The following is a 15085-nucleotide window of genomic DNA, read 5'->3' on the forward strand; positions in this document are numbered from 1 at the left end:
GATAAATTGTCCGATTCATGTGTGCAAAAAATTTATTACATTGAGTGCAAACTATACTAAATAAGGTGTGCAAATTCTCATTAAAATGTGTGCAAACTGTCTTATTCATGTGTGTAAAATTTCATTCAGATGGGTGCAAAGTGTCCTGAGTAAAGTGTGCAAAATTCCTTTTTAAATGGGTGCATACCCGAGATTCTAGTTCTTTAGTTGATGGGTGGGGACCACTTGATTTGTCCATTCTGCAGCTTCTAATCTGTGTTTTCTGGGTTGGAAACTGGGTCAAAATAGCCCAGAAATCGCCTCCAGCATTTTCTGTATTATTGTAGATCGCGCATGTGACGCGTCCGCGTCGTCCACGCGCTCGCGTCATTTGTGCAGATTCCAGTCCACACGTTCGCGTCAGGCACGTGATCGCATCATTGCGATTTCTCCATTCTGCGTGACCGTGTGAGCCATGCGTCCGCATCAGTCTTCGCTGGTCATCTCTTTGGTTTCTTCTTTTTCTCTACTGAAACTTCATCAAATCCCTCGAATGCTACCTAAAATAAATAAAATTGCACAAAACTCAAAATAGCATCTATAGTGGCTAAAATATAATTAATTCTTAATTAAACTCAACAAATTAGATGCAAATTCACTAGGAAAAGATAGATAAGATGCTCACGCATCACAACACCAAACTTAAACTGTTGCTTGTCCTCAAGCAACCAAAACTAATATAGGCTTGGGATGTGAATTTGCATGAGAATGAGAGTTCGATTAAGCTCATGTCTCTTTTTATAGTGGGGTTTATAACTGTAATCCTGAATATGTTTGGCATCTCACTCTCCTTTGATTCAGAAGAATGTTAATGTCATTCGGAATTTGAATCCGGATAATATTATGAATTCTCTGATCTTTTATATTTTCAGTTTAATCCTTAAACACAGCAAAATTTACTTTAATTTATTTTTCTTTGGTGCTTTGCACCTTGAGCCTAGCCGTGACTTTAAATGATTTGTCTCAAGAGTTACTTGACACAGAAACACCACAAGCACTTAAATGGGGAACTCTCTTTGAGTTCTGATTTTTCTTTTAATTACTCCCAGACAGTGGTGCTCAAAGCCTTTGGCATACTCTGTTAAATGCAATTGATCTCGACTCTAAGTGTTCTGTCTCAATGATTACTTGACACAATCACACCACAAGCATATGACTAGGAAAACAACTCTTTGAGCTTTAAATCATGTCTGACCTCCCTAGTCATTGATGCTCAGAGCCTTGGACCTTGCTTTTATTTTTATTCATTTATTTATTTATTGATTATTTTTTTTTCTGCTGTATCTTTTGCTTCAAGGAATAAATTTTTGTTTATTTCAGAGAAGTCATAATAATTCTCTAAATTCCTGTTCCTTATTGATGTCAGGGCATCTAGGCCAGTTTCACTGACCTTTTCTTTAATGTTTTAGGGTAGTTTCATGCTTTTTCTTAGTGAATAAGACAAGTTTTGGATGAAAATACACTCACACCTTAATTCAAGCAACTAGTGTGAACTTTGCATGATTTCATGAGAATTTTGCTAGAATTTCATGATAAATTGATGATGCATAATCTCATGACTTTAGCTAGAGCTTTGATGCACTTTAATTGCTTGATTTCAGGGCAGAGGAAGCAAGGAAGAACCACGTTAGTATTCATGTTAACCTAGTTAATGTGAACACTAACGTGGAATGGTAAAAAGCTTACAATGTTAATGAGAAAAGTGATCACCAATAACGCCTGCGAAGCCATCCATAGCTCACGTTACTTGCCACGTTAACTAAGTTAATGTGGTAGTTAACGTAGAAGCAAAAGGGAACTCTAACGTTAAGAGAAAACGTGAACACCAATAACGTTTTCCTCCAACGTTAGTGGTAAAAGTGAACACCATTAACGTTGGAAAACTTGGCAATGATCCACGTTAAGAGTCACGTTAACTTAGTTAACGTGAACTCTAACGTGGAAGAGGAAAACAAAAGCCAACGTTAGTGACACTAACTTTTGTCACTAACGTTGGACCAACTAGCATTGCCTACGTTAACTTTCATGTTAAGACCATTAACGTGAAAGTTAACGTGGAGTTGAGATCAAAGAGCCAACGTTAGTGACACTCACTTTTGTCACTAACGTTGGAAGATGGCATCACTACTACATTAAGAGCCACGTTAACTTAGTTAAAGTTCTAACATAGAGAATTTGGGCATTTGGAGCGTTAGTGACAAAAGTGAGTGTCACTAACGCTCTCGAAGGTGAGACACCCCCATGTTAAGAGTCACGTTAGCTATACTAACGTGAACTCTAACGTAGGAACAAAAGGCACCAAGCAACGTTAATGGGAAAAGTGATTCCCAATAACGTTCGCGAAGGGGTATAAGCCAACGTTATTGGGAAAAGTGAGTCCCAATAACGTTGGCCAAAAATTGAGAAGGTGACCACTAACTTTGGAGTTAACGTGGGTACATAAGGGTGGAACGTTAGTGGAAAAAGTGAATGCCACTAACGTTCTCGAACCCACATGGCACTCAACGTTAATCTCACTAAATACCCAAGCCTAATTCATATTTCTCTGCAAGTTGGGCCCACTAAAGATGAGAACTGCTTCAACTCAAGATCCAGAGCCCACATCCAAGACTTGAAGAACTCACTAGAAGATCAAGAGGAGTAGTATATATAAGAGTAGTTTTGAACTATAGAGAAGCTTGGCACTTTCGAGAACTACTCTCTATAGATTTACTTTTCTGCACTTTTAGCATGGATTCTTCTTTTCTGCCATTTTTCATTTCTAGGGCTATGAACAACTAAACCCCTTTCATTGGGTTAGGGAGCTCTGTTGTAATTTGATGGATCAATTATAGTTTTCATTCTTCTTCTTCTTTCTTTTCTCTTGATCTTACTAGAAAGCTTTCAATCTTAATTCAATTGGTTAGTTGTCTTGGAAAAGAAACTCTCCATAATTAGATCTCCTTTGAGCCTTGGAAAAGGGATGAGGAGATCATGCTAGAAATGCTTTCTCATGTTGAACCAAATTGGGGTTTGGGCAGATATAGTGACATGTAATCCTCCCAACACTTTGATTTGGAAATACATGTGGTATAATCAGTGACCACACTTCATCTCTTTTCATGAGCAATTAAATCAAGGAATTGGGCAATTGTTCAAGCTTAGAGAGATTGGATTGCCAAGGAATTGGGATCCAATCACTTAAGATTGCCAAGGAGATCAATAAATGCATTGATTGAGGAAGAGATGAGAATGAACTTGATCCGGAGAATGCAACATCTCATGAACCCAATGATTACCCCATTTCTGATCTTACCCATTCTCTTTACTTTCTGTCATTTATTTTCATGCTCATTACCCCAAATCCCCATTTAAGATTCTGCACTTTAATTTATGTTATTTACTTTATAGTCATTTAAATTTTTGCAAGTTCTCAATCTAAATTCTGTTTAGCTCAACTAGCATATTCTTCTAACTAGAGTTGCTTGACCAATCAATCCTTGTGGGATTCGACCTCACTCTTTTGTGAGTTTTACTTGACAACAATTCGGTATACTTGATAATTGGATTTTTGACGATTTAGAATTTTACTAATGAAATCTCGTTGTAAAGTATAGTTTCTAAACCAAACAATAATCCTTTCATACAAAAATTTGTTTGTCACAAGTACAAACCCCTAAAATCTATAAACCGAAGTATTGAAACCTCGGGTCGTTCTCCCTAGGAATAACAATAAAGTGTCTTGTTATTGGTTGTGAGTTATTTTGGGGTTTTGATAAGAGGCATGAAAGTAAATGGCAATGAAAATAAACTAACAACTATAAAAGGCTCTTGGCAAGGTATGAAAATTAGAAGTCCTATCCTAGTTATCCTTCTCAATTGTGATGAGAATTGTTCATTGCTACCACTTAGTTAACCCTTACTAAATAAAGGAAAGTCAAGTGGATGAATTGACTTGAGCCACAAGTCCTAGCCAACTCCCAAGGAAAGACTAGCTTTAGTGCACTCCAAACCAATTAGCAATCTCTCCAATTACCAATCAACAAAGGAATTAGATAACTCAAGTGTCACTAATTACTCTACCTAGGCCAAGAGGAACAAAATCTATACTATATCTAGAAGAGGCATTTCAACAAACACATAAAAGGCAATAAAAGTAAACAACATAAATTGCAAGAATTAAAGAGAGATCTAACTACAAAGGCAAGAGATCAACAATAGAAAAGCAAAGAAGAATAATTATTATGAATTACCTCTTATTGAATTGAAAGAAAATGGAAGGAACAATAGTAGATCTACAACAAAATATAAGAACAACATAAAGGAAATTACAACAAAAGAATAGAAGAAGATGAATGTAGCAACAAGGAATTGAAAAGATAGAAGTGGAAGAAGATGAATTAAAATCTAGATCTAAGAACTAAACCTAATCCTAATCCTAATCCTAGAGAGAAGTGAGAGCTTCTCTCTCTAGAAACTACTTCTAAAACTAAACTATGACTAATGATCAAAAGTATGTAAAGTATGTTCATTCCCCCTTCAATTCTTGGCTTAAATAGCATCAGAAATGAGTTAGATTGGGCCCACAAGGCTTCTAAAATCGCTGGCCACGTGTTGCATTAAGTGGGTCATGTGCCACCATCGGCGCATCCGCGTACCGTGCACGTGCGCGCCCCTAAGCACGATGCAACTATGGCAAATTTTATATCGTTTCGAAGCCCCGGATGTTAGCTTTCCAACCCAACTAGAACTGCATCATTTGGATTTTTGTAGCTCAAGTTATGGTCATTTAAGTGCGAAGAGGTCAGACTTGACAACTTTTTGGTTCCATCATTTTTTCATGAGTTCTCCAACTTTACATGCTTTTTCTTCATTCCCTTGATCCAATCATTGCCTCCTAAATCTGAAATCACTTAACAAACATATCAAGGCATCTAATGGAATCAAGGTAAATTATATTTAGCTATTTTAAGATCTAAAAAGCATGTTTTCACTCTTGAGCACAATTAAAGGAGAATATACAAAACCATGCTATTTTATTGAATAAATGTGGGTAAAAGGTTATAAAATCTCCTAAAATCAATACAAGATAAACCCTACAAATGGGGTTTATCAATACTTGCCGAAGGGAAATTTGTTGAGAGATAAGTTTTCATGCATCAGGTTTATGGCGCCGTTGCCTGGGATTGATTTTGAATCAACAATGATTAAGTTTGAAGATCACTAGATTGAGCATTTTTCTTTTTGTTTATTTGATTCAGTCAATTTCTTTTAGTTTGTTTTAATTTCTTCCTCACCCCCTTCACCCTCTTTATTTTTCGTTCTTTCTTTCTTTGATAATTACAATTCTGCTCACTAACCCACTAATTGTTTGATAAATTGCATTACTCACACTAACAATTACTCTAACAAGAATAGTTTCTTCATTTTATCTCCTGTTGTGCAATCTATCTGTTGTATGACAAGGAGAACAGAAGGAGTTTCAACATCCTTCGATTCAGAACCTGAAAGATCCCTTTGGAGACTAAGAAGGGAAGCAGGAGGGAAAAGAATTATTGGTGCTGAGGAAGAAGAGGAAGAGTACTTTGAACCCAACATGGAAGAGAATTTGGAGAACAATCATGAAGAAGAAGCTCACAACCATGCTAGAGAAGGCCATGCAAACCGTGCTGGGCAAGAAAGGAGAGTTCTAGGCTCCTATATCAATCCTAATCCAGGAAACTATGGAAGTAGCATTCAGAAGCCCACCATACATGCCAACAATTTCGAACTAAAACCCCAGCTCATCACTCTTGTTCAGAACAATTGTTCATTTGGAGGAAGTGCTCAAGAAGACCCCAATCAACATCTAACCACTTTCCTGAGAATTTGTGACACTGTGAAGTCCAATAGAGTCCATCCAGATGTCTATAGGTTGCTCTTGTTCCCTTTTTCACTTAGGGACAAGGCATCCAAATGGCTTGAATCCTTCCCAAAGGAGAGCTTAACAAATTGGGAAGATGTGGTGAACAAGTTTTTGGCAAGATTTTACCCTCCTCAAAGGATTAACAGGCTGAGAGCTGAGGTATAAACTTTTAGGCAACAAGATGGTGAGACTCTTTATGAAGCATGGGAGGGGTTCAAAGACCTAACAAGAAGATGCCCACCAGAGATGTTCAATGAATGGGTTCAACTTCACATCTTCTATGAAGGTCTTTTCTATGAGTCAAAGAAGGTTGTGGATCATTCATCAGGAGGCTCTCTAAACAAGAAGAAAACCATTGAAGAAGCCATAGATGTCATTGAAACAGTTGCTGAAAATGACTACTTCTATGCCTCCGAAAGAAGTAACACCAGAGGAGTAATGGAGCTGAACCACATGGTTGCATTGTTAGCTCAAAATAAGATGATCACCAAGCAGCTAGCAGAGCTTACCAAGAAGGTGGAGGAGAACCAAGTTGCAGCAGCCATCACCTCATCGTCAGCTCAAGAAGGAGTAAACATAGGAGAAGAAGGTGACTGGGAGCAAGCCAATTATGTTGGAAACTCACCTAGACAAGTCCATGATCCATACTCCAAAACTTACAACTCTGGATGGAGAAATCACCCCAACTTTGGATGGGGAAACCAATAAGACCAAGGGCAAGATCAGAGACGCCACAACCTCAACTCCAATAACAATGCAACTCATCAACACACCTCACAGAGATCTTACCAACATCCATCTAACCAATCTTCTCAATCACCTAATCTCAACCCACCATCATTAACAGATGATAGGCTCTCAAAGATTGAGGCTCTACTTGAAAACTTATACAGAGAAGTCCAAGACAACAAAGTGTTTAAGGAAGAAGTGCGAGCCAATATCAAGAACCAAGGAGAAAACATCAAGAGATTGGAGTCCCAAGTAGGGTATCTATCTCAACAAATTCCTAAACCCACTGATGGATTCCCCAGTGATACAGAGAAGAATCCAAGAAGAGAAACAAAGAAAGTGAGATGGGAAGAATGCAAAATGATAACCACAAGTGATGAGGGGAGTATGAATGGAGTAGAACACCTCCAAAATAATCAAAAGGAAAGCCAGGAGGAAGGAAGCTATACAACTCAACCTACATCCAAGGAAGAGCTAAAGAAGAAGGAGGTATTGAACCCATATGCACCTTTTCCCCACAGGCTTAAAGGTGGTGTAGCAGGGAGAATGTATTCAAGGTTCCTTGATATGTTTGCATCTCTTGATGTAAATATACCATTCATTAAAGCCCTCCAGCAAATGCCTTTCTACATCAAGTATATAAAGGAGCTACTAGCCAGAAAAAGTCCATTGAAGGGTGGACAAACAATAAAGATGAACAGGGATTGCAGTGCTCTCATTCAACCAGGGCCACCCACAAAGAAGGAGGATCCAGGGAGTTTCCACATTCTTTGTGCCATAGGAGAAACAATGATTGAAAAAGGGCTTTGTGACTTGGGAGCAAGCATCAACTTAATGCCTCTCTCCCTCATGAAGAAGCTCCAAATCAATGAACTAACTCCTACTAATGTAATTATCAGATTGGTTGACAAAACTCAAAAACAAGCAATAGGAGTGGTTGAAAATGTGTTGGTGAAGGTTGGGAACTACTATCTTTCCACAAATTTTGTTGTTTTGGAAATGGATGAGAATCTTATTTATCCCATCATTCTGGGAAGACCATTCCTATCCACAGCCAGAGTACTCATAGATGTAGAGTGAGGAGAGCTAGTACTGAGAATACATGATGAGCAGCTCACTTTCAATGTTTTCAACCTATCACAAGAAGCAAGTTAAGAAAACAAAGAATCAAGAGAAGAGTAGAATGAAGCACTGATGCAAGAAACAAGTAGTGAAGCACAAACAACACAACTGGAAACCCCACGGGTTGGAAAGCCACATATTCAGGAAGAACCACATTCAAGGGTGATCCAAAGGGAACCAGAACCACCAGAGTCATGTAGAGTCAACAAAAAGGATCCCTTAGAGAAAGAATCTATAGAAAGCAAGCGAGCATCAAGAGATACAAAGAAGAAAGTTCCAAGGGGATGGAGAAATAAGAAAATTCCTACAGAAAATTTCTCGCCAGGTGATGAAGTGATTTCTACATACTTTCCATCTATACCACCTCACCTCCCCACTATTCCATCTCAGCTGCCTCCTGTGTACACTATCAACAAAATCTTGTCCTTAGAGCATATGGAACTTATCAACAAAGCCAATGGACATAGGTTCACTGCAAGAGGAGAAGACTTCAAGCACTATCAGCCACCTTGACAAGGACCAAACGTCAAGCTAATGACGCTAAAGAAGCACTTCATGGGAGGCAACCCATGTTCTATACCCTCGCTCTTAAATCTCTAATAATAGTAATAAGGCAATTTCCATGGAATTTTAAATCAATCTTGACAACTAATATAAATTCCCTCTACATGCAACGTATAGTACATGATAAGTTTGGTGTTCAAATCACACCAAGTGAGGTTTGGACACACCTTGTGAGGAGAATTTATTCCCCAAACTTGTTGCACCATGTGATCACAAACAAGTTTGGTGTACCAACGTGCATGCATGAAAAGCTTAATGGTTGATTGATCTGCATTCATGGAAACCATTTAGTCATGTAAAAACAAAAGAAAAAGAATTTTTTTTTAGTTCACACTTTTTCCCACCAAAAATTTCAAATAACCGATTGCACTTTTTCTTCGTGTATAGGAAATGAAAAAGGACATTGATGGTACTTGATAGGACAATTGAGGAAGGGAGATTCGGCCACTACACCAAGGGAATTTCACACTTGTCTTCATGGGGAATGTCCTTGGATGTATTGCCATGCAACATTGAAATTAGAGACAAAAAGGGTGTGGAGAACAAAGTGGCAGACCATCTATCCAGAATCCCTTGTGAGAAGGATGATGCCCATGATACAAGTGTAAATGAATTCTTCCCAGATGAGCAGCTAATGATGATTCATAAAGCACCATGGTTTGCGGATATTGCCAATTTTAAAGCAGCCGGTGACTTACCCCCTGGAATCAACAAATATCAAAGGAAACTCATCAATGATGCCAAGTATTTCATTTGGGATGAACCCTATCTCTTTAAGAAATGCTCAGATGGAATCCTTAGGAGGTGCATCTCAAAAGAAGAAGGACGAAGGGTCCTGTGGAGTTGCCATAGTGCTAGTTTTGGAGGTCACTTTGGAGGAGAAAGAACTGTCGCAAAGGTGCTGCAATGTGGGTTCTTCTGGCCCACTATCTTCAAAGATGCTAAGGAATTAGTGAGAAGCTGCAATGAATGCCAAAGGGCTGGCAACCTGCCCAAGAGAAATGAGATGCCACAGCAATACATTCTAGAGCTTGAACTGTTTGATGTATGGAGAATCGATTTCATGGGACCATTCCCACCCTCATATTCAAACAAGTTTATCCTGGTGGCAGTAGACTATGTATCTAAGTGGGTGGAGGTAGTGGTGACCCCAACTAATGACAACAAGGTAGTCATAAACTTTCTTCGAAGTAATATCTTCACCAGGTTTGGAGTCCTACGAGCCCTCATTAGCAACGGAGGGAGCCATTTCTGCAATAGACCATTGGAAGCCCTACTCCTGTGATATGGGGTGAAGCATAAGGTTGCCACACCTTATCATCCCCAAACAAGTGGGCAAACAGAGATATCTAACCGAGAGTTGAAAAGGATTCTGGAAAAGACTGTGGGGATATCAAGAAAAGACTGGGCGAAGATGCTAGATGATGCTCTTTGGGCATACAGGACAGCCTTCAAAACACCAATTGGGATGTCCCCATATCAACTAGTGTATGGTAAGGCTTGTCACTTGCCATTAGAGCTGGAGCACAAGGCCTCCTGGGCCCTTAAAACACTGAACCTAGATAGCACTACTGCTGGTGAAAAAAGGGTCCTGCAGCTTCAAGAATTGGAAGAATTTAGATCTCAAGCCTATGAAAATACCAAGATCTATAAGGAAAAAGCAAAAAGGATACATGATCTCAATTTGGTACCCAGAAGTTTCGAAGAAGCGCAACATGTGCTTCTCTACAACTCTAGACTGAATCTCTTTCCTGGGAAACTCAAATCAAGATGGTCGGGACCCTTTCTAGTCACAAAAGTCTCACCTTATGGACACATAGAAATAATGGAAGAAGGCTCAAAGAGAAGGTTCACTGTGAATGGACAGAGACTCAAACACTACTTGGACAACATGGGGGAGACCCCCAAACAAAAGTATAACCTCAACTAAGGAAAGAATCGTCGAGATAGCGACGTTAAAAAAGCGCTTTGTTGGGAGGCAACCCAACCTGAGGTAATTCTCTTTTCATAAGTCTTTCAATAAAAATTTCAAGTTGGATTCTCTATAGTGTTAGGAGCTAAGTTTGGTGTTACACACCAAAAACAATTCAAGGGTGAATATAGGGCTCTAAGTTTGGTGTTCTACCAAAACTCCAGCTGAAGAGTGCATTGCAACCCTTAGTGATAAAGCATTCCTCTAGCAATTAGAGAACTTACTTGACAGAGGCTTAACCTCTAAGATATTGATGAGCGGATATTTTATACGCTTTTTGGGGGTAATTTCATGTAGATTTTAGTATGTTTTAATTAGTTTTTAGTAGAATATTATTAGTTTTTAGGCAAAAATCATATTTCTGGACTTTACTATGAGTTTGTGTGTTTTTCCGTGATTTCAGGTAATTTCTGGCTGAAATTGAGGGAGCTGAGCAAAAATCTGAGTTAGGCTGAAAAAGGACTGCTGATGCTGTTGGATCCTGACCTCCCTGCACTCGGAATGGATTTTTTGGAGCTACAGGAGTCCAATTGGCGCCCTCTCAACGGCGTTGGAAAGTAGACATCCAGGGCTTTCCAGAAATATATAATAGTCGATACTTTGCGCGAAGATATATGACGTAACTTGGCGTTGAACGCCAAGTACATGCTGCTGACTAGAGTTAAACGCCAGAAACACGTCATGATCCGGAGTTGAACGCCCAAAACACGTTATAACTTGGAGTTCAACTCCAAGAAAAGCCTCAGTTCGTGGATAGCTTTAGTCTCAGCCCCAGCACACACCAAGTGGGCCCCATAAGTGGATTTCTGCACCAATTATCTTAGTTTACTCATATTCTGTAAACCTAGGTTACTAGTTTACTATTTAAACAACTTTTAGAGACTTATCTTGTACCTCATGACATTTTCAGATCTGAATTATACACTCTTTGGCAGCATGAGTCTCTAAACTCCATTGTTGGGGGTGAGGAGCTCTGCAGCGTCTCGATGAATTAATGCAATTGTTTCTATTTCACTCAAACGTGTGTGTGTTCCTATCTAAGATGTTCATTTGCGCTTAATTGTGAAGGAGGTGATGATCCGTGACACTTATCACCTTCCTCAACCCATGAACGTGTGCTTGACAAACACCTCCGTTCTATATCAGAATGAATGAGCATCTCTTAGCTTCCTTAATCAGAATCTTCGTGGTATAAGCTAGAACTGATGGCGGCCATTCTTGAGGATCCGGAAAGTCTAAACCTTGTCTGTGGTATTCCGAGTAGGATTCAAGGATTGAATGGCTGTGACGAGCTTCAAACTCGCGATTGCTGGGCGTGATGACAAACGCAAAAGGATCAATGGATCCTATTCCAACATGATCAAGAACCGACAGCTGATTAGCCGTCCTGTGACAGAGCACCTGGACCGTTTTCACTGAGAGGATGGGAAGTAGCCACTGACAATGGTGACACCCTACATACAGCTTGCCATGGATGGAACTTTACAAACAATTGAGTTGAATATTACATTGCAGGAATTCAGAGGACAAAGCATCTCCAAAACTCCAACAGATTTTCCATTAATAAAGTAACAATTTCTTATTCCCAATACTTTGACTTCTTACAATTAAATCCAATTAATCTTATTGACATCCTGATTAAGATTAATAAAATAAACATAGTCTGCTTCAAACCAATAATCTCCGTGGGATCGACCCTTACTCACGTAAGGTATTACTTGGACGACCCAGTGCACTTGCTGGTTAGTTGTGCGGATTGCAAAAAGTGTTATTGCAATTTCGTGCACCAAGTTTTTGGCGCCGTTGCCGGGAATTGTTCGAGTTTGAACAACTAAAGGTTTATTTTATTTCTTAGATTAGGAATAATTTATTTTTATTGTTATAGAGTCATTAAATCCTAATAGGATAGTTTCTTTTCAAAAATTTCTTTTCAAAAATATTATTTTTCTTAATTAATTGTTAATTTTTCGTGAGTTTAGTGTCTTGTTCTAAGTTTGGTGTTAATTGCATATTTTATATTTTTTCTTTAAATTTTCGAACTTGTGTTCTTTGTTCCTCATTGATCTTCAAGTTGTTCTTGTTTATTTCTCTTGTTTGATCTTGAGTTTTTCTTGTTTTGTGTCTTTTCTTGTTTTTCTTATACTTTTTCAAAACATTAACTTTCAAAAATTTTATACTTTTATCCATAAATATAATACATCTTTAAAATCAACACTGAAGTTGCTACCCAATTGGCTGGAGCTTTAGTAGTTGTTCTTGATAATTGGGTATCTTCTTTGGAATCTTTTTCAAAAATAATTTTTCTTTGATTGAATCTTGTGCCAAACTCTAAGTTTGGTGTTTCCTTGTTAATTTGTCTTTAATTTTCAAAAATTTGTCTTGGTTTTCTAAAAATTTTAAGTTTGGTGTTTGTTCCGGGGGTTACCTGAAACGTGCAGCTCGGTCGTCTGGCAGGACCCGAGGTGAGGGCTCCGTGGCCCGAGCTTGGTGTGCTGAGCGGCTGGGGGTTGTACCTGCAATGACACTCCGATGCTTAAGTTAGCATGGGTCCAAGCAGATATCGAGTAGAATTAGAGTATGAGTTATACCTGGGTGCTCCAGTGTATTTATAGTAGTTGGCTGTGATCTTCCCTGGATAAGATATTCTTATCTTATCTTATCTTTTGGGAGTTTTATCCCTATCTTTGCGGAACCGCCTTTCCTAGGCCTTTTCGGCCTTTAGGTTTTGGGCTTCGTTCCTTTTGATGGGCCTTCTTAGCTTATTTGTCCGAGGTCCGACCTCAGGCGTGGGCCTTGGGACGAAGTCGGACCTTCTATGAACTTCCCGAGTTTGGGGAGCTCGGTCAGGGTATGAACAGTGCCCTGCCCGAGTTCGTCCTTTTTGAGAGGTCGAGCTCGGGCATAGTAGTTTTTTCAAAATTTGAAAACGGCCGTTTCAGCATTTATTGCTTCTTACCGTTTCTCCTCGATTTCCGTTCGGGCTTTGTGAAGGCGTTATTTATTTGCCCCTTTCCTCATTTTCTTCGTTTATTCTGTTCCCTTTCCATTTTTCTGAGTTTTCGCCATCTCTCCTTCGAGCGCCGCTCCTTCTTTGTTCTTCTTCTCCGATTCTTTCTGTGCGTTTTTCCGGGGTTTCCTCTGCGCCGCCGTTTTCGTTCTCCTTGCATCGGAGCTCGTCGTCTTCTTCCTTTCTTCCAGGTTTGCTCTCGTCTTCATTTTCTTTGCGCACATATGTTTCTGTTTCTTTTTCTTCTATGCCTGGGTTTGCCCTGAAAAGAGGCGCCGCCATTGCTTTGGTTGTTTGTATGTGGGGGGGGGGGGGGGCTCTTTTCTCTTGGTATTTTGTTTTCGGGTTTCTGTTTTTTCTTCTAAAAGAACTTTGGTTTTCTCGCCTTGCTGAATGGGTTTTTGCTGTCTGCCTTTATGTGATTTTTGCTTTGCTGTTGTATTCTTCTTTGTAGGCAAGATTTTTATGTCTCGAAAGGTTCTGCAAGCGATGTCGACCAAGATTCCGAGTGGTCTTGGTTGGGTAGATCCTGTTCCTTTAAGAGTCCCTTCTGTGGTAGATTCTGAATATTTAGCTAGATTTCGTAGGCAATGTAGCATATGTGAAGATAGAGAGTCTGAGAGGGATTATGAGTTAGTAGCCCCGGATTCCGAGGAGAGAGTGTGCTTCCCGCCTTTAGACAGTTCCGAGAAGCTTTTCTTTTACGCTTATGATTGCTTTTTTTCTAAGCTGAGTGTCCGACTTCCTTTTACCGACCTGGAGTCCGAGGTGTTGTGGTCTTGTAACCTTGCCCCTACGCAGCTCCATCCAAATTCCTGGGCATTTTTAAAGCTGTTCCAACTTTTGTGTCAGTTTTTGGGTGTTTCTCCCTCTATTTCTCTTTTTTCCTATTTGTTTGTGTTGACGAAGCCGGGGTCGGGCGGAGGGAAGGTGTCTTGGGTCTCTTTTAGGGCTAACCAGGGGAGGAAGTTCTGTACCCTGTATGATGAGTCTTTTCACGATTTTAAGAACTTTTATTTCAAGGTCCGGGCTGTTGGAGACGTCCGACCTTTCTTTCTAGATGAGAGTGGGGAGCCTTCTTTTCCTCTTTGTTGGCAGGAGAATATAGTGTCTGTTAAGTATAGTTTTGAGAGTTTAGATGAGGTGGAGCAGGCCTTTGTGGGTGTGGTGAGCAGTTTATGGGGTCGGGCACCTCACTTGGACACGAAGAAAATGTTGGGAGATCCAAGCCTTCTCCGTTCCGAGTTAGGTAGTTCCCGACCTCTTTGAGATTCCGACCTTTCCTTTGTGTTTTGCTTTATTTTTGGTGGAATTTCTGTTGTGGTAATCCCTTTTATTTCTTGCAGAGATGTCTTCTCAGGCGGATTCCATGAAATTTCTTCGTCGGACGAAGAAGTCGGTGGCTGCTCGAAATCTCGAGGCCGGGGATGCTTCTGTCCGATCCTCTCCGCAGAAGACTACCGTGGGTGTTCAGACTCGGTCGAAGACTATTCCGACTCCTCAGTTCCGAGCTGTAAGCCAGGATCCTCCGACCTCTGGGCCTGCTACTTCTTCTCCTCCTCCGTTCTTGGGTCCTCCTCCCAAGAAGCAGAAGACCTCTCAAGAGCTTGCCGGCTTCAATGATAAGGACTTTGATGCTCTTGGTTGGATTGAGCAGCATATCCTTCCTCAGACCTTTATTTCTACTGATGATGTGTCTATGGAGCATCATTTTCAGTATATGGCGCGGAGTTGTGTTCGGATGGCTAGTCTTCATGCCGCTATTGCT

General features: G+C 39.9%; 1 non-coding gene across 1 annotated transcript; it reads right to left on the reverse strand.

The window, feature by feature from the left end:
- Nucleotides 1–6067: 6067 nt before the first annotated feature.
- On the reverse strand, nucleotides 6068–6171 carry LOC112798757 (small nucleolar RNA R71). The gene has a single exon (XR_003200354.1). It is a non-coding gene; the product is annotated as a small nucleolar RNA R71 (small nucleolar RNA).
- Nucleotides 6172–15085: the final 8914 nt, after the last annotated feature.

The sequence above is a fragment of the Arachis hypogaea genome, chromosome 4, assembly GCF_003086295.3.
Source record: "Arachis hypogaea cultivar Tifrunner chromosome 4, arahy.Tifrunner.gnm2.J5K5, whole genome shotgun sequence".
NCBI classification, from domain to species: Eukaryota; Viridiplantae; Streptophyta; class Magnoliopsida; order Fabales; family Fabaceae; genus Arachis; species Arachis hypogaea.